This window comes from Hemibagrus wyckioides, unplaced genomic scaffold, assembly GCF_019097595.1.
Source record: "Hemibagrus wyckioides isolate EC202008001 unplaced genomic scaffold, SWU_Hwy_1.0 Contig16, whole genome shotgun sequence".
Classification (NCBI taxonomy): domain Eukaryota; kingdom Metazoa; phylum Chordata; class Actinopteri; order Siluriformes; family Bagridae; genus Hemibagrus; species Hemibagrus wyckioides.
Window position 1 is genome coordinate 74,500 of NW_026690776.1, and position 20,912 is coordinate 95,411.

The 20,912-nt window shown below is 38.4% G+C and overlaps 3 non-coding genes and 1 gene segment (V, D, J or C); 2 read left to right on the plus strand and 2 right to left on the minus strand.

Annotated features, from left to right (window-relative positions):
• Positions 1-20,912, minus strand: part of LOC131349923 (T cell receptor beta variable 19-like) — a gene marked incomplete at both ends in the record, with an annotated part of 91,832 nt that overhangs the window by 60,913 nt on the left and 10,007 nt on the right.
• On the minus strand, positions 12,208-12,279 carry trnag-ucc (transfer RNA glycine (anticodon UCC)). The gene has a single exon. It is a non-coding gene; the product is annotated as a tRNA-Gly (tRNA).
• On the plus strand, positions 12,401-12,473 carry trnav-cac (transfer RNA valine (anticodon CAC)). The gene has a single exon. It is a non-coding gene; the product is annotated as a tRNA-Val (tRNA).
• On the plus strand, positions 12,728-12,800 carry trnav-aac (transfer RNA valine (anticodon AAC)). Its single transcript has one exon. It is a non-coding gene; the product is annotated as a tRNA-Val (tRNA).

Sequence of the window (20,912 nt, forward strand, 5' to 3'; positions counted from 1 at the left end):
AACGAACGAATCAGACCCGAAGACGGTACTGACTGCAGAGCCGAAGTCTATGAGGCTGTCACGTGACGAGCAAGTTTCCCCGCACAGAACCAGATAGGATCTTGCGCACTTATGGTGTTCTAGATGGCTACTTAATTTACACCTTAACACGAAGCAGGATGTAAGCCTAAACATGTCCTGTTCTCCAAAAAAGATGATGTACTGTACATTTCCTCCCGCCGCCCCATCATAAGTGCTAGCTCAACTCAGGAATGGTTTACCATGGGGGAAAAAATCACATCATAGCAATGATTTTACTATTACTGCATCAGGCGATTTTTTAGTGATTGGATTTTAGGTTTGAGTGACTTGTGGCCAAGAGACAAAATCACTCTCTGTATGAAATCAAATGTACTCTTCAGAGCTGCAGGATACTCTAAGTTTAGATCATAAATCAGTCCAAAGAGCAGACACATTGCTTGTGGAAGATTTTCCACATCATCCACAACCATGGTACCTTCCAAAATGATAGCTGTTGTTTTGGCATCAAGATGCAGGGAGTAGGGTAGTGTTGCAGTTGCAGAGTGCTCGGGAATCACCAGTCAAAATTCCAATTGCAATTTCGGACATTTCTTCATTGTCATCACAGTCCTAAAAACAGGGCATATAGCAAAAATAAGGTCAAAGTAAGACACAAAACATCTTTTAAGAGCATATACTCACAGTAAAATGTGAAACAAAATTAATAACACTACAATATGTCTAAATGTACAGGCCTTTTCAATCAGGACACAGCAGTGGATGCAGGAACGAATACAGACATTCAAACCACTGCATGAAAAGACAATAAATCAAACGGAAGGCCAGCTATATAAATTAAAACCTATTCTAAAACTCACAATTTGATATTTGAAAAGTTATCAAAATACATAATTATGGAGGAGAATTGACTGAATTTTTAAAAAAATTTTCTTTCTTTCAATCTAATCTCCTTTCTGTATTTTATATTTATTTTACTGTACTTTCTTACCTCTTTTACTGACTTCATCTCTGTTGCATCTGTCCTTTATTCTTCCTACCTGTCTAAATTTCCAACCTCCTGTTTATTGTCCTTCTTACTATTGTTTTTCTTTCTTTTCTTTATGTATTATAAAATGTCTTCTTACTGTCTTTTTTTCTTAATTTATCTTTACTTTCTTTTCTCTACCCCAGGTGTAGGCAAGTTCGGTCCTAGAGAGCAGTCCTGCAGATTTCAGCTCCAACCCTGAAAAAAAGATTTGCTTGCCTGTAGCCTTAGTAATCCTGAAAACCTTGATTAGCTTGTTCAGATGTGTTTGATTAGGGTTGGAGCTGAACTCTGCAGGATTGCGGCTCTCTAGGACCTACCCCTGCTCTACCCCTTCTGTGTTTCAGTTTCCGTACTGTTTAGATCTCAAAACTGTTTAAAGAGCAGTTTGCCTGTCGAAACTACTTACAAAACAGGTCTTGTAAAAATCGGTGGGGTCCTCTCCAAGAAGGAATGGTAATCCATAGAGAACGGCTGTTCGTCTCACGTTGATGTTGGATTTCTGCAAAGTTATGAAAATTATTATTTAATAGCGCTCATGGCACTAACACAACACAAAGCAAAGAACAACAGCAAAAGCAACAGTTGTTTTAATATAAAAAAAAATTGTGATGTGTGTGAGGAGCTTACATCATTTTTAATCTGGTGCAAAATCTTCTTAAGTTTGGATAAAATTCTGTCATCATTCACTTGCCCTCTGGTTTTTCCAAACCTGTATAAATGTCTTCCAGCCGAACGCAAAGGAAGATGTTTGTGAGAATGTCAGTAACCAAACAGATCTCATCCCCCATTTACTACCATAATAGGAAAAATAAATACTATGGAAGTAAATGGGGGATGAGATCTGTTTGGTTACTGAAATTCTTACAAATACGTTCTTTTGTGTTCAGCAGAACTAAAACATTTATACAAGTTTGAAACTATCTGAGTAAATGACAGTTTTAATTTTGGGTGAACTATTTCTTTAATGATCCATAAAACCAAGAATATTTATTCACCTGACTGTGTGAAAAGGGCTGGCCACCTTTCCACTGTATTCTTCACTGCAGGTTCCTTCTCTATCAGTTCCTTTCTACACAAGGCAAATGTAGAATTCATGTTCTGGGCTAGTGCAGAATTAACATGACGTTTCTTCATGTCTTCCACCATCTCCTTCCTTTTAGACTCCATGCTGGCTTCATCTTCACCATCAGGGAAGTTCGGTAGAAAGTTGATTTCAAACCTCTTGGGACTTGTGATGTTTCTCTGAGGCTGCTGTCCCCTTCTTTTCCAACCATTTATGGATATCTCCAAACATCCAGCTTGATGCAGTTTTGAGTGGTAGTTACCCATTTTCCATCTGAGGCTATCATACCACCTATTCCGCCCCTTAGATGAGCTCTCCTGACACTTGTAGATATGTTTTATCTCGCATGTATTGTAGATTTCCCTGATGTAATCTGTATTCAACGTCAACAGGAAAAGTAGGGATCTCAAAATATTCTGGCCATGCAGTCCATAGACTATGAGATGAATGATCATCAGAAGCCACAGACAGGACTTCAGTGTCAGCTGTGTTAGGGGTTGTTGTCATCACAGTTCCATGTGGGCTTATCTGGCAAGTCAGCAATGTAGGTAAGATTCACAAGGGAATTGCTGAATTCTGGATCTTCATACTGAAGCTTTTCTTCAAGTTGCTCCATCAGGGAGTCAACTGTCTGTGGTTTCGCAGGAAGTATGATTTTTCTGATGTCATTTTCACAAACTATAACTCAGAGTACAGTCCTTGTCTCCATATTTATTCTCTCTACAAAGGTTAAAGAATTGGGTTGGTTTTCTTAAATTAAAGTAATAGCTTCAACAGAAAAACAGTTGTCCAATTGCATAATTCTAAACCCATCCTTTGAAAAAAATGATTTGAAAAGTTTCACTCATCCTTGTTTAAATGTACTTTAAAAAGTACACAAAATAATTAATAATTTAATGTGACATCTGCCATACAGTCCAAGCATTTAAGGCAAATAAATTGGTTTGCTGAGAAATCAACTTCAATATATAATCCATTTCACTGGATCAACCCTTCACATAGAATAGCATTTAACTGCTGCTCTCTCAGGAGTGCATGCAGGATATGACCATTTAAAGAAAATGAATTACATTTCAGTTTGTTTCTTAATAAACCCATTGATACTATTCAAACACTTGAAGTTGAATGAAATTATATGATGCTTTTGTGTCCTCCTGAAGTTTGAGAAGCAATGCTTGCTATCTTCTTACATAGTAGTCAGACATCAGCAATCAGAAATCATTTCAAAAATAAGCCTTTTTGTCTTCCAAGTAAGAATGAGAGTAAATAATTTTTCAATAATTTCAAGTCTCTTTAAGCCTGAATTATCATTCATTCAGCATATGATATAATGTTGGAGTGTAACACAGGTCCTTCCCCGAAGTTTATAAGAGTTCTGAGAGTTTGGTGATTGTCAGTGATAGCACATGACAGCAAAGTTCAAAAGAACGCAGGTGCTGAATGTACCAACATGTCAGATCTTTACACACAAACAGAACAGCACTGTTGATGACAAGAATTTTGAAAAAACTGTCTGAAATCAGACAGGCCTGGAAAAGTACCAACAGATACAACCATATCTGGATTATACTTGATTCCATCATTGCTCACAGATGATGCTGTGAGGACAGGATATCAAGGGCCACCATGAGGGGCAGAAGTCTAATAAATGCCCAATTCTCATGGGCATTACCCCCAGTGGTACCTTATGAGGCAAATGTGCCTGGGATGATCTGAGGCTGATAAACTTTGTCTGAGAATTTGTAAGGTAACTGCTTGATAGCTTGAGTCAGGGATTCAAGAGATATTAATTTCCTTGATACCAAATCATTAATGCACAAGGACATTTCAATAGGGATGACACCCTCCATAAGGTTGTGCATTATGTCAGGTGGAAAACCACCAACTGTGTGAAAATGTTCCAACCTTTCACTTAACACACAGCCACCTTTCACACCATGTTCCCGACCAGACCTCCTTCTCCTGGATTTCACTCCTCTTTGCAAAGCAGAACCGACATGGGTGCTCAACACTGAAACTCTCCTGTAGTCCTGCAAAAGAATGTGCACCTAGATTATCAGATGAAACAAAAAGCAAACTTCCTTTCAAACAGTCTCCTAACTGTTCAATATATACACCATGCTTTTCAAGAGTTTCAAGGTCCCTAACAAGTGGGTGCAAGATGTCTTTGTAACCATGATGTTAAATTGCACTAGCTCTGCATAAAAATGCTAGCTGAATTGTCTGAAGTGATGAAAGATCTTTTGAGGAAAGACCTAGGACAATCCTGAAGGTCTCAGTGTTGAAAAAGTCATTTTCTTGATACTGAGAGAATCCATGGCCACTTCCAGAACAGCGGAGACTCCCGGCACATGTGGCAGGGCATCCAGGCGATCACCAACTACAGAACATCACCACCTGCCTGTGACAGTGACGACTCCCTTCCAGATGCACTGAACGACTTCTACGCTCGGTTTGAGGCACAGAACAACACAACAGCGAGGAAGACCATCCCTCCTCCAAACGTCCAGGTGCTCTGTCTCACCACAGCTGATGTGAAGAGAACTCTATGCAGAGTTAACCCACGGAAGTCTGCTGGACCAGACAACATTCCTGGCAGAGTGCTGAGGGAGTGTGAGGAGCAGCTGGCATATGTCTTCACTGACATCTTCAACATCTTGCTGAGCAGCTCCATCATCCCAATGTGCCTCAAGACAATGACCATCGTCCCTGTGCCTAAGAAGTCTACGGTTTCCTGCCTCAATGACTATCAACCCGTCGCACTCACACCAATTGTGATGAAATGCTTCGAGAGGCTCGTCCTGAGGCACATCAAGTCACAGCTACCACCCTCACTGGACCCCTTGCAGTTTGCGTATCATCCTAACCGCTCCACGGATGACACCATCACCACAACCCTCCATCTTGCCCTCACACACCTGGACTGTAAAGACTCCTACGTTCGAATGCTGTTCATAGATTTCAGTTCAGCATTCAACACAATCATCCCTCAGTGGCTGATTGAGAAGCTGAGCCTGCTGGGCCTGAACACCTCTCTCTGCAACTGGATCCTGGATTTCCTGACTGGGAGACCTCAGTCTGTCAGGATCAGGAACAGCATCTCCAGCACCACCACACTGAGCACTGGAGCTCCTCAGGTCTGTGTGCTCAGTCCACTGCTGTTCACTCTGCTGACTCACGACTGTGCAGCAATGCACAGATCCAACCACACTGTCAAGTTCGCCGATGACACAACTGTGGAGGGTCTCATCAGTAAGAGCAGTGAGTCAGCTTACAGAGAGGAGGTGCAACATTTAACAGCCTGGTGCAGAGCCAATAACCTCTCCCTGAACGTTGACAAGACTAAAGAGATGGTGGTTGACGTCAGGAGAGCACAGAGCATTCTTCGCTGTTCATCGATGGATCCTCGGTGGAGCTCGTCAAGAGCACCAAATTCCTTGGTGTTCATCTGGCAGAGAACTTCACCTGGTCACTCAACACCAGCTCCATTACCAAGAAAGCCCAGCAGCGCCTCTACTTCCTGAGGAGGCTGAGGAAAGCCCATCTCCCTCCCCTCATCCTGACTGTGTTCTACAGAGGGACCATCGAGAGCGTCCTGAGCAGCTGCATCACTGCCTGGTTTGGGAACTGCACCGTCTCGGATCGCAAGACCCTTCAGCGGATAGTAAGGACAGCTGAGAAGATCATCGGAATCTCTCTCCCCTCTATCACGGACATTTACACCACACGCTGCATCTGCAAAGCTAACAGCATTGTGGCTGACCCCACACACCCCTCACACACACTCTTCACCCTCCTGCCATCTGGAAAGAGGTACCGGAGCATTCGGGCCCTCACAACCAGACTGTTGAACAGTTTCTTTCCTCAAGCCATCAGCCTCCTCAACACCCAGGACTGAACTGTAGAACAACTCTCTCTCACACACACACATAAACACACACACACACTCAAGACTGAACTGTACAAAACTCTCTGTCTCTCTCACACACATACACACACACACTCTCTCTCTCTCTCTCTCACCTGGATGGATACACTCACACACACACATACACACACACATAATTTAAATTGTTCATTACTTGTGGCACTACCACTACCTGTCATACGCTGCTATAGTTATACTTATGTTTATTTCTATTTGCACTACCTCAACTGCTGCTGTTGAATTTTTTTTGCACAATATTTTTTACATCATTTCTTTTTATCTTATTTTATTTCACTTATATTCCATTACACATGTTCTTTTCTTTCTTTTCGGCACTAAGTGTCCTGTGTTTTTGTGTTGCCTTTTGTTTGTATTTATTATTTTTGCACTGTCTTGTCTTCGATCTGTTTGCACCTAGCTGCACACTGTGCACTTTATGTGGCTAAGACAAACTTCTGTCCTAGCTCTGTGTTTTTTTTGTGTTTGATCTTTATGTTGTATGTTTCTGTAGCACCAGGTCCTGGTGAAACGTTATTTCATTTCACTATGTACTGCGTCAGCTATATGTGGTTGAAATGACAATAAAGCTTCTTGAATCTTGAATCTTGAGTGCCATCTCTGTAAGTCTTAAATTCATTAACTAATCGATCATTGCAAAGAACCCTATATAGAATGTCAGCCCAGTTTAGCATTTTCTGCAACATTTGCAGAACTGGCACATAAGAGACTGACTCTGAATCAAGCTTGTATTCAACTGGCATGGCAATCAGAAATTCACTCTGAAAATATGATGCTCCTCTGCTTATTGTGGAAAGAGGCTCACCATCTTTGGTCATTGTCAAGATGAAAGAAGTAAAATTTGATTTATATGTTGAATTATTTCCTGTGCAGCCAAATCAGAAACATGCAAAATCACCTGCATTTTGAGAGAGTGAGGCTATAATTTGAGAAAGAGTGAGGCTCCAACTGAGGACGCAATTCATCAAAGTTTTCAATCTCTATATCATTTATCTCCAAAAGTTCATCTACAGGATCAGCGCTCAAGGGCTATTCTTGTTGCACATTATCTACACTGTGTGTAGCAACATACAAGAGAACGTCAGATTTTAACTGCCTCTGATCAAATGCTCCATGCTCTCTACATTTATGGGAATTAAATGTAGAGTAGATATTGCTCTCAAAATTGCAATAGTTGTAGGGAAACTGCACAGTTCTATGATTTTTGAGATGCTGCCGCAAATGAGAAAAAAAATAGACTCTGTGCAGGGCTCCTCAAAACTGCAAAGTGGGCAGTGAAATATCAAAGGGATGTTATCACATGGACTGGATAGGCTACCATGTGCCTGATGTGAATGATGTTTTGTTAAGTGTACACTTATTGCATTAAATGATTTGAATGAGCACAGACAATCTGTGTAGAGACATGGAATTGGAGTACTTCTAGTGTAGCTTCCATGTTTTATTCTGTAGTGTTTCAACAGCTGAGCCCACTTTTCACACGAAAACAAGCAAAACCTACACTTCCACTGCATGAATTTAAGTCCCCAAAATAAGCATACACTAAATAAAAAACACAAAATATGGTACATGCTTGTTAATTAAGCTATCTTAATTCAGGCATCATGTTGTTCATTTCCATGTGAACCACACGTGTGGATCAAACGTTCTAGAAAGAATGTTCATAAAGGCCGCACAGGTTTTTACATATCATTAATAATAAACCATGAACTTACAACCGATTAAAATAGCTTAGAAATGTAATAAAACAAGTGTTCAGTAAAAGTCGATTTTTGCAACGTAGCACTGGTCACATTTGACATAAAACTACTTCAGTGTGCCTTTTTATGTCTTTTCCTCTTTCCACACAACTAGCAAATAAAATTGTATTTAAGTTGTAAGAGACACTTATGTTTATAAACAGATCATTGTGAGCATACCTAGTCATTCTACTACATCCCTAAAACGTGCTGTTCTTTGAGTTCTTCTTCGTCAATGTCTTCTCCAAACACCTGTGTTCTGTCACATTGCGCATGCATGAGACAAAAGCGTGTTTAAGAAATTAGAAGAGTAATTCTAATTGTGATAGTAATAATAATTGTAATAGTAATTGTTTCGTCCTATGCTGAAACTTAACCAAAGGCCAGTAAATATATCAAGCTCTGTTCATACAAATATGGTGGATTGTGATGTAGCAGCAGCTGATTGGCAATAAGCTTAAATCTTACTGGTTTCCAGGTTATTTTATAGCGCAAAGGGGAAAAAGACCCAGAACCTATAAATAAATAAATAAATACTCTTAAGTACTCTTAAGTTTAGTTCACACTACACAGTCTAATCAATTTAAATCAACAAATTTTCAAAAGTCAGTTAAATTTACAAGTTTTTCTTGAGTAGATTCAACAATTACTTTTTACAGTGCATGTGTTTGACTGGTCTATACCACAAAAAGAAAATACTGTATATTACTGTTAAATTCTATGGTAACCTGCTTAAGATTTTACAAGTATGTTACTGTATCGTACTGTTTGGAAAAACAGTATGTTGCTGTTAGAATTTGGATGTAATTTTACAGTCTGTCACTGCTCGAAGTCCATGTTCATAGCTTGATATTGGCTAATATGGCCCACAAAAATTAATTTTGTTATAAATCATGATCATTTCTGAAAGTAATTGAATGAAAACATTCAGGGGGAAAAACACTATCTTATCTCTATTATCCCAATAGGTGGCAAAATAAGTCAACAAACATGATTTAATATACAGTATTATATATATAATCATGATATACTGTGTAATCCCAGTTAAGTTCATTTCAGGTCCAGGTTGTAACAGTACAAAATGTGAAAAAAATATATAAGCACTTAAAAATGTATATTTCTTTGCAGTATGTCTTTCAATAGATTATGCAGTATGTTGGCGATATATCCATGTGTACAATCAGAATATAGTATGTAGATGCTGATAAATGAACGGATTCAAGAGGAAATGTGTTTTTTGGTCTGGTTTTATTTCTGGCCCACTTGTTCATTTCTTTGGCATGTCCCATGTTATCTTTTCTTGGTGAAACTAGTTTCTCTGTTGTCCTGGTTTCATGGTTGTTAAAGTTTTTTAGCTACTTATTTGGGTAAACAGGTTCATAACATAATTATAGATACTTTAATGTAATGAACGTGAACAGAGTCAAAAACTTTAATTTAATGAAATACTTTGCAATTGTAGATTTAAATCAATCATGAGTAACCGAAAGGAAACAGTTACATGGAGGAAACCTTTGAGATGACATGAGGAAGAAACTTTATGACTTTAACTTATTAGAGAATACAGGTTGTAGCTACTGTGGAATAAAAAATTCTACTGTACTCACTACTAAAATCTGACTCCAGCTCCACACTGACCCGACAGCTCAGTCTAAGTGAGACTCATAGTTAGTAAGGCCTCAAAACTAAATAAGCCAATCAAGCAGACTAGATGAATGCAGATAAGAGATTTTTATTTTGTAATCAAGCGCTGACACAAGAATTGAGATGCTCACGCATGAACGTCCCAACAACCTCTCTTCGGGGAACTCCAACTACAGCCTTTATATACATTTCCCTTATCTTCCCAATGCAACACGTCACTGGTTCTTTTGCCTAGACAATCCCACCCATCTTTCTTTTTTAGACCTTTTAGACTCTTTTTTACACCATTATCTTTGAATTTACAACTTTTCAAATACCATTATAATTAAAACTTCCCTACATCATTATATTAACAAATTGGGCGTTTCCGCCCCCACCAGTGGGATTGTCTTCGGCCTCACTCTTGCCAACACCTCATTCTTCTTCAGGAGACAGCATGGGTAAGTTCTCAGTCCTTCAGGGGCCAACACCCTTTCTTTTATTACACTCTACACTTCCACGGCTTTTCTGATTTATCCACTGTCTTCCTACGTATGTACTCTAGATATTTCGCCTGGTACCACCATTGCCATCCAGCACGCGCTATGCGTTTACTTCATGATGAGATCACTGCCGCTCCAGGTACCAGCGGAGCGAAGATTGACCATAATAATCTAGGGTGCATCTCTGCCATTGATTGGTCCAAGTTTGGAAAGCCTGGTACCGCAGAGAAGGCCTGCCAGACTGACATCATTCATACAACTATTTGTTCTTCAAAGCCCTTGCAGCCTGTGTGCAAGGCCCGTGTCAGAGCATCATGCCGCGTTTAACCCTATATTGTTCTTAAGCTCAAAGCGACCTAACGAGTAAACCTTACCTGAGAACTCACTCCTGCTGTCCCCGATTATTTCACACTACAACAAACACACACCGCATACATATATCCTCATTTACAAAATTATCTCCCACACTACTCAGGCAGTGAGGGCTTAACAGACATACATGAGAAAGCGAAGGTTAAAATTCACAGTGTATTTATTTGGTGCACATAGGGAAAAAAGAATCTTTGAGTACAAAATTCAGTGAAAATAGAAAAAGGAGCAAAATAGGGAAAACATGGTTACACAGCCTTGGTTGATGGCTGAAAGTGGGCTGAAAAGGGGTCCAGGTGCGGTGGAGCAGTGACGAGTGCAATGGCTTAGGGATGTCTTCTTCGGTCTCCAACAGCTTTGCCATGCTTCACTCGCTCCACACCGCAGCCATGTGCTCCTCTGCTATCCAAAACATTGATGGTGCTGAACCAGCACAGTCTGTTCAGGTTTTTTATCAAGAAGAAAAACCTTAAAACATGTATCTTCAATTCAGTAAAACTTTCAATATAACAGAACTGTCAAAATTTTTGTACAGTGCAGCTGGATTTCCTGTCACTGTGGGTTAGGGTTAGAGCAGAGTAGCATAGTGCAGAGTCTGGATACAGTTGCAGAGGAGATGAACAAATCCCCCTTTTTCTCCATGGACTTTAATGTTGAATCAGAAAAAAACACTTTTAGTCTAAAGTGAACAGTTGTTTTATATGTCTGAAATTAGTTTAGCTCCTGAGATTAACAATGGCAAGGGTTAAATATTTGTGCAGTATGAATGATAGAAGAACAGGCAGAGCCTATATTACAAAAGGTGCTCTTGTACTTGTCAGACCATAAGATAACCAAGTTCGCCATCTTGTGTTCATCAAGAAACATATCTTTCTTTTCCTCTATTTATGCTATTTATATTCTTGAGTCTACAAAACTTTCCCTAGGTTCTACCTAGCTTTTACCTTGCCTTTTTAATATTCATGTCCCCACCAAGAGATGTCAGAGAGTCCATTTTAGCAATTATAAAGGAAACCCAGCAAATCTGTACACTCTATAGATTACACTGAGCACCTGCTTAGATACAGAACTGCTCTGAACAGCAGCTGGTCAGCATATTTCTCTAATATCAATAATGCCAGCTGTAATAATTGATTTATTTTGAAGATGAGAGGCCCGAGCTGCTTCTTTTATATTTTCTGTAGTGTAGTGGTTATCACGTTTGCCTAACACGCGAAAGGCCCCCCTGTTCAAAACCGGGCAGAAACAACCCAAGGCTTTTGAGCTTTGCTTCAGTATGCGTCCACTCGTCCTAATCGGCACCCTGAAGGCGACTGGAGCAGTTTCTCCACAATGTGATGCCTAGTTTGAAATGCGCTTTAGTGCTTAGAAAATGAACAAGTGTCTACTTCAAATCAAGCAGCGCGTAGGGGCTTTTGCTGCAGGCTGCAAGCCAACACTTACACCGCAATTGTAAATCGGAAAGAGCTCTCACCAAAGAACTCTGGCCAAAGCCTGTCAAATGCAACTGGTGCACTTTGCCGTTCCGTTTTGACTTTCGAGACCGGGCAGAAACAAGCCTTGAGCTTTGCTCCAGTAAGAGCCCACTTGTCCTAATCAGGACCCTGAAGGTGACTAGAGCAGTTTCTCCACTATGTGGTGCCTAGCTTCAAATGGGCTTTAGTGCATGAACAAGTGTTTGCTTGTTCGAGTCGAGCAACAAGTAGGGCTGTTTTTTTTTTGGCCTCAGGCAGCAAGCAACCACTTAGAACACAAGTGGAAATCACTTGTGGAAAGACCTCTCACAAGCAGAGAAGCCTTCGTCACACTCTTGCCAAAGCCCGCTAAACGCAGCTGGCGGACTGTCCTGTTCCGTTTGCCTTTTCAAGGGCAGCCCTCGTACTTTTGCCACGCTCCAACATGCGGCTTAAAGGTCGTGCGTTGGCCGGGAATCGAACCCGGGTCAACTGCTTGGAAGGCAGCTATGCTCACCACTATACCACCAACGCCTGAGGCCGCATACTCATTACTCGGTTGAAGGAACGCTTAAGCCTTTGCGTTGATCGATTATTTATTTATTTACTTACTTTGCGGTTCCCCCGCTGAAAGGAAACGCTTTCCTTCGCTTCTGTTTCTGTAGTGTAGTGGTTATCATGTTCGCCTCACACGCGAAAGGTCCCCGGTTTGAAACCGGGCAGAAACTTCCTTTGGTGGTCAGGGGCTTGTGCTTTGCGTCGAATAAGACTCGAGTATTGCGCTCTGTAACACCCGTGCCTTGGGAACAAGCAGAAACTGAGATCCGGCCCCACTCCCACATAGTTTCTGTAGCGTGACTGTTTTCACGTTTTCTGCTCATTTGCACTGGCGAACAAAAGTCTTGATATTGTCTTTTTTTTGTTTTCTATTTTGGTTTAATTGATTTATTTTGAAGATGAGAGCCCGAACAGCTTCTTTGTAGTTTCTGTAGTTTAGTGGTTATCACGTTCGCCTAACACGTGAAAGGCCCCTGGTTCGAAACCGGGCAGAAACAACCCAAGGCTTTTGAGCTTTGCTTCAGTATGCGTCCACTCGTCCTAATCGGCACCCTGAAGGCGACTGTAGCAGTTTCTCCACAATGTGATGCCTAGTTTGAAATGCGCTTTAGTGCATAGAAAATGAACAAGTGTCTACTTCAAATCAAGCAGGGCGTAGGGGCTTTTGCTGCAGGCCGCAAGCCATCACTTACACCGCAATTGGAAATCGGAAAGAGCTCTCACCAAAGAACTCTGGCCAAAGCCTGTCAAATGCAACTGGTGGACATTGCTGTTCCGTTTAGACTTTCGAGACCGGGCAGAAACAAGCCTTGAGCTTTGCTCCAGTAAGAGCCCACTTGTCCTAATCAGGACCCTGAAGGTGACATACTCACAATTTGCTACTTTTTAAAAAACATGTGTTCATTCATATCTAAGAATATTGTATTTTGCAATAATAAAAATGTTTACTCACCCAGTGAAAGCCACAGATACATGAATATAACAGTGAACATGATGACTGGTCTCAGCTGATTGAAAATATTCTTTCTTTACTCTGATATGTTAACATCATAAAGGTTCATGAAGCTCCACCCCACAGCATCACATGACAGTGTCAGTGATGTTAGTGTTGATTCTTATTGAAACATCCTGGCTTTACATTCATTTGGAACCTGTCCTGAACATGCAGTAAACAAACAATAACAGAATGAAAGATTTTTAATAAGGAGAAATATTTATTCCATTTCATAACATTAATCAATAATTGAATTAGAAAATACTTTGTTGTGTGGATTATAAATAGTGCATCTACTTTGGGATATTTTGGGTTATTTGTTTATTTTGAAGCCTGTTTGTTAAATAGGATTACAAACATATTGGGGAGTATTTCACTGAGGTGAGGAACAAACCAGCCTCTTTTCTTTCTTGTGTCTATTATTTTTTAATCAATCTCATTTGATTTCTTATTAATATCAATATTCTGCTTAAAAAAATCACCGTCCCAAAAATCAATCATCCCATAACCTTGTACTCCAGTACATGTTAATTCTGAACTAATGCATGTACTAATCTCAAACTAATAAAGAGCTAACCTTAACTATGCTGTGAGTTTTATAAATTCATGTGGGAATAATACCACCTCACATACATTTCACACACACACACACACATATATATCATGGATATTTCCTTGCTAGACCACCAGAGGGCAGCACTGAACATTAGAGTTGAACTCTATTTTGGTTCTATGTTCATTTCCCCTGTTCAGTTGGTTCACCTGTTTAGTGTTATGTGAGTAGTGACACAGGAATTAGCTTCCCGAGTTAAGCTCCTTAGCTGTACCTTGTAATTGCCTAGCTTCTGTTTGACGCACGTTTGTTTGCCTAGCCTAACCTAGCGTAGCCTAGCCTAAACTAGCTTAGCATAGCCTAGCCTAGTTTATTTCCGAATCAGGTTTTGGTTTGCTTTATTTTACTGCAGTTTCTGCTTCTATGTAGTAGTTTATTCAGCAGAATAAAAGACAAATACAAAGTTATAAAAATGAAATGTGTTAAAATGTCTGTGTATTGATAAATCCTTTATTATAAGAAGAGGAATTGTGGGATCTTTTGATTCTGTTCGCCAAAAAGATTCGCTTAAATTCATTTACTGATGTTCTCAGTGACTCTTCATAAGTTACATCATTACACCAGTTGGTGTTTCAGTCTGTCAATACATTCATTTAAAAAAAAAAAGGTTTCAGGAGACAAGTCTTAGTATTATAATTGATTCGAATTGGCATGTCGACTTTTAAGAGGTCTGATAAAGTTATTTTCAAGAAAGCCATTTCAGGCAGTGAGAGAGGATCAAGCGATACAAATGTAATTTGGAAAAAAATACACATTTTTATGTTAGTGTATTAAATAGTTTTAATACAATAATTTAGCCATCTAGCCAATGTAGCCATCAGTCATTTCAGAATAACAGTCTCTGTTTCTTTCCTGACAATGTTGGCATCTTCATCCTTTGGTCCAATTTTATCTGCAAAACTGCCTGGTGTAAGAAGAACATAAAGAAATATATCAGTGAAGTATTTTTTGCAAATCATATAATAAAAAATAAAAAAATGACTAGATTAATACAAATGGTAATTAATCAATATAATTTATAAACAGATTAAATATCATTGTAATAATTATTATAACAGATGAAAAATAAATGACCTGTAACTAGAGTGAGAATCAGTGGTATGTATCTCACTATGTACAGTAAGTTGTATAGTTGATCCATTTCTGAACACAGCTCTGTGAGGATTCTGTATAATAGTGCTGTATGTGCTGAACTTTACACGTCTCTAGAAGGACACACCCAGGAAGTGATGCTGTTGTAGCATAATTTTACACAGATCATCACTTCACAGTATCAGTGACAGTGAACTGAGTCACTAATACAACACAGAACGATTCCACTGTTGCTGATCAACTTTTTGTGTGATTTGGTTTGGATATTTTTGGATGTTTTATTTACCGTTTGCTCTCTTTTTGATCTTTTGTCTATTTCTGCACCTTAGTTTATTAGTTATTCCTCTTACAGTAAATAAAGTAATTAAAGTTATTTAATTACACATTAAATTAGTGGTGTCTGCATCTACATCTGGAACCAATATTCCATTTAACTCCAAACTAGTTTCTATAGTAAGCAAACATTTAAAACTAATCCATTTGACATAGTCATGTTGTTTGCATGTATTTTTCAGATTCCATCTAGAATAAACCAAATAAATCAAATGTAGCATTAATATTCTAACTTTAATGGTACAAGAATGTCCAGAACAGAGCGTTTACTGGGTTTCTGATCCACAGTGTCCACTGGTTCCATGCAATAATAACCAGTTACACAACAAACTAGCTGTATGAGGAGTTGTTAGTGAAGTGCAGTTTGTTCTTTATTCTACAAACAATACAACATTAGTTAACCTCTAATATTGTATCCATTAAAATATTACATTTGATGGTTAAATGATGGTTAATGTGAAAGGATGATGATGAAGTGAATGTAAAAGTGTAAATATCTCCATCTTGTGAGAAAAGCATGACTCTTAAGTTGGTAAAAGGAAAAGAAGAGTAAAGCTCAGTGTAATCACTGCTTGACTCGTATGAACATTTTAGAATAACAGAGTCTGTTTCTTTTCTGACAATGTTGGCATCTTCATCGGTCAGCCCAATTTAATCTGCTAAACTGCCCATTATAAAGAAGAATATAAATAAACTATTTAGTAGAATAACAAGTAAACTCTATGTCACAATTGTTTACTGTGAAAAGTAGCAACATCGTCTCAGAGAATGTGAGCAGGTTGTGTGGTGCTCTAGTTCTAGACCCACAATAAGATAAGTGACTGCGCCATCTTGTGTTCACTGAAGAGAAAAACATAACACATTAATAAATAGTTTTATAATTTAGCAATTTAAAATCTCTCTCTCTCTCTCTCTCTCTCTCTCTCTCTCTCTCTCTCTCTTTCACACACACACTCACACACACACATTCATGAAAATTTTAAGGGTGAGACACACTTCAGCAGGTAAAAGATAGTGTAGTGTGTGAACATTATCTGTGAGTGAGCATGTAGTGAACACACCCCTATTACACCAATAAACTTATCACATGCAATTACAATTTTGTAGAATGAAAGGTTCAGTGACAACAGCCTATGCAGGATTATAAAGGAAATAAAAGATTTAAACATTGCTTGGTGAAATATGTTTATGGCTTGTTAAAGTTGGGCTGTCAAAATACATAATACTTAAAATAAGTAATTGTTCTTTATAATAACAATGACACAACACCACACTACAAGAAAACACTTTAAGCAGAAGGATTTTAACAGTGTGATAGCACAGTGACACAGCAGATAGTGTTGCTGCATCACAGCTTCAGGATCCCCAGTTTGATGATGAGTTCAGGTGACTGTCAGTTTGTGTGCAGTTTTGCATCACCTCCAAAAAACATGACAGTAGTAAATTTTTTTATTTTTTTATTTTACTAATAAATTCACTATGTGTAAATAAGTATGTGAAAGGGTTTGTGTATGGAGCTCTGCAAAGGACTGACATCCCATTCAGGGTGTTTCCTACCTCATGTGTGGGACAGACTCCATTTCAACCATGACCCTGATCAGTAGAGAGAAAGAGAGAATCCCCCAAAAGGACATGTAACTTTCTCTAAAGCATTGGCAAAACTTCTTTATATATAACAAAACTGTGTGAAAGTTTTTGTACAGTGCAGCTGGATTTCCTGTCACTGTGGGCTCCAGAGCACAGTAGTATAGAGCAGAGTCTGATACAGCAGCAGAGGAGATGATCAGATACATTTTATTATTCGTTTTATTTTGTTTTATGGACAATCGTGGATGAGGTGGTTGAGCCTCAGTGACATAACTACCACTTTCATCAGTTAGCAGCAGAAACTCAGGTCTTGATCCAGGTTTTTGTCGATACCAGTGGAGACTGTTAACTGATCCAGTATATGTGCAGGACAGTGAGATGTTGCTGCCTTCCATTGAAAATACATTGGTTTGATCTGGTTTAATGTTATTGTCAGCAGCCTCTGCTATAAAAACAACAACAATATTGTGATATTTTAATCATAAATGACACATTTCACATGGAAAATTGTATATTCTTAATTAGTAAAAATAATATTTTGTGTGCAGTGTATATGACTTACCAACATCAGCAAGAGTGAAAAACACCACGAAGAGGAACAACATTGTTTTCCTGAGTGTTTAGTTCAAACCTCTAGCTTTAGAAATGAATGTCAGTGTTACTATTTGATGTACATCTCCACCTCTAGCTCCACCTACTTGTATTTATGCATATTCATGACTACTTTTCTATACTCAACATTTTGACATTATGAGTTTGGATCTCTCTCTCTCTCTCTCTCTCTCTCTCTCTCTCTCTCTCTCTCTCTCTCTCTCTCTCTCCCTCTCTCTCTCTCTCTCATTAATAAAATAAGAATATTTTGTTGTGATGTCTTCATAACCACCATATATTTCTCTTTTTGTGTTTTTTTCCCACAATGATGTTGAAAGCAGTCATAAAACTCAACTCTACTGAACTGGTCATAAAGAAAGTCCTATATCCTGTCCTATCAGGGGAGTAAACACAGAATATGACCTTAAATTTACTTAAATACTTGATTATTAATCACAAGATAATATTTGAAACCAAAATACTTTCATGAAATGATTCTATGACAAAACAGTGGAAAAAATCAGTGCACTAATGAATGAGTTCTAGTCAACCTTGAATGAGGAACCTGTTCTAAGCACATAGTAAACAAATACTGACAGCATGTCATTTTTAATAATGAAAACAATCAATCTATTCTATAAACATTAAATCATCATTAAATTACTATATATTGTGGTTGAAAAAAATAATATACACACATTAGGGCGTTTGTGTGCTTATTTGTTTGTTGTGATTATAAATAGGACAGTTTGGAGGGTATTTCACTGAGGTAATGAACAAACCAGCCTCTTTTCTGTCTTTGTCTATTTTACTTTGTCATGACCCATTTGATTTTAATATAATTGATAAAGCCATCTGCTTAATAAAGCCACTGTGAAAACATTAGGCATCATCAAAAACACTTTGCAGTTCACAGATTAGTATTGATTCACCCCTAATTATTAACAGTAGTACAGATTTATTATCAAATATAATTAGGATCATCTGTATCTTGGGACCTGAAACAAAAATCTCACTTAGAAGTTTCCTAAACAATCTTGCTTTCTTTTACAGTTTCCACAGATGCAGGGTCTCAGAGGGTAACAGACATATTCCCAAAACCCACAGCAATTAAGTGCTGAAGTTTTCAATCAATGTCAAAAACACACTGGGAAATCAAACAAGGAGACATTCTTATTATTCAAGACTCAAGACCAAAGTAAACCTGCACAGAAACATATGTTGAACACATCAGATCTCAAGCACAATAAACAAAGAAATAACTGTTCATCAAAGAATTAGCATTTATTATCATTATTCCTGTAATAGTATAGCATTTTGTGGTATTTCTAACATGTGAACTTTACACTGTCATTTACTAAGCTAGCTAAAGTCAATCGGCTAAAAGCTGCCACCACTGGCTATGAGAACTGCCCTTAGTGCTGTGGAGACTGAGTGAACATGTGGCAGCACAGTGAGAGTCTGGAGTGGAGCAACCATTTCCATTTCAACCACAACTTGTGATTTTAAGTGCTATTTTATAATCTGCCAAATAATGAAGAGTGAAGTATTTAGTTCAGTGTTAAATGAAAAATCAGCATCCTAAATTATTTAAATACATATTGTTATTGAACTTTGTGTTACATTTTTATTACATCAGGGGAATAACAAATTCATTTTTTTTGATTAAAGATTAACATTTATTTTTAAAGGATTTCTTCTCTGATTGTTCAACCAATAAGCATTACCAACATATGTAAGAGGGTCATTGTTGAAATTCAAAGCAAATCAACATCAAGGTCTGAGAATTAAGAAAGAAAAGTGTATTTGAATGAAACAGGTAAACATCTCCCCCTGCTGAGAAAAACATGCAGCTTGTCTTTTTGTACAGTCTGTTTGAGTTTTGTGTCACTGTGGGCTCCATGGTGCAGTAGTACAGTGCAGAGTCTGATACTGCAGCAGGAAAGATCTCCAGATCTACTTTCTTTTTATTTTTACGAACTTTGGTGGATAGTCGTGGGTCATGTTCAGATTTAGTGACACTATCTGAGGATTTAGGAATTAGCAGCAGAAACTCTGGTTCTGATTGAGGTTTTTGTCGATACCAGTGGAGATTTCTAGCTGAATCATCATATGTGCAGGTCAGTGTGATGTTGCTGCCTTCACTTGAAGATATGATGGTTTGTTCTGGTGTAATGCTGCTGTCAACAGCACCTGCTATAAAACATTGCAACAACATAAACATTTCTACTTTCATTGTGTAAGTTAATTAATCATGTTTAGGTATCAGCTCATTTCCAGCATTCATCTAAAGTTTGTGTATAATATAAATGACTTACCGATGTTTTTAACAACTATGAAAATAAAGAAGAGTAACATGACTGTTGTGTCTCTCTTGCAGTAGGTATAAATGGCAGGATCTCTGTGAAACTTTCTAAACTGTATCTTACCACATCTAGCTCCACCCACTTTTACTTAGTAATAATATTTTGTCAGTTCTGGCATTATATGTGCTAAATCCATTGTTTAAACAACAAGCAGTGAATGTTCATAATATATTTTATTGCTTGTTTAAGTCTGTTAAGGCTAAATTTTGATAGATTTGGTGATAATATTAAGCAGTTCACTAGAATGAGAATCTCTTTACTAATTGTTTCCATATTGTTTCTGTAGTATAGTAACTGCATTCAATCATATATTCAGATTAATTTTAATTCACTAGTGAACCTTTGCTTACTTGCTACACGTTCTAATTTTTTTTTTTTACAGTGAATCATTTTTGGCATACATTTATGCTGGTATTTTTTATTATGTGCACATTTTAGAGGCATACAATACGACAATTCACTGCAGACTTTGGTCCAAGTAAAAGCATGTCTCTTTTGTCCAGTTTGATGAAGGTCCTGCTGTGCTGTTTAGCTGTGAGATGAAGTCATGTGAAGTCACCAGATTACGTCTACAACCCGATAGCAAGCAGTTGGCTAAGTTCTGAATCATCTATATTTTCTTATAATTTGCATAAAATAATACACACACTAGTGAGCTACAGCAGCTAGTTAGTCAAGTAGATAAGTAGCACCTTGACATATCTTCAGCATCCCTGCTTTGATTCTGAGCCACAGATTACTCACTATGTGGAGTTTTGGATGCTCTCTCCATGGCCACAAGACATGCCAATAGCTGATTTATCTAGATTGCCCCTAGGTGTGAATGAGTGTTTTAGCATGGTGTCCTGTAAGAGGCTTCAATCCAAGGACCCACCCTACTCCCAGCATTCCTGGGATAGGCTCAAGGTTGGAGCTTTGATTTTCAGAGGTTATTTGGTGAAATACACCATGGGATTTGCACCTCCTTGGACCTCTCAAGAAACAAGCTTCCAAATGAGAACCAAGCAGCCGGCACTCCAAGTTTCCATTAGTT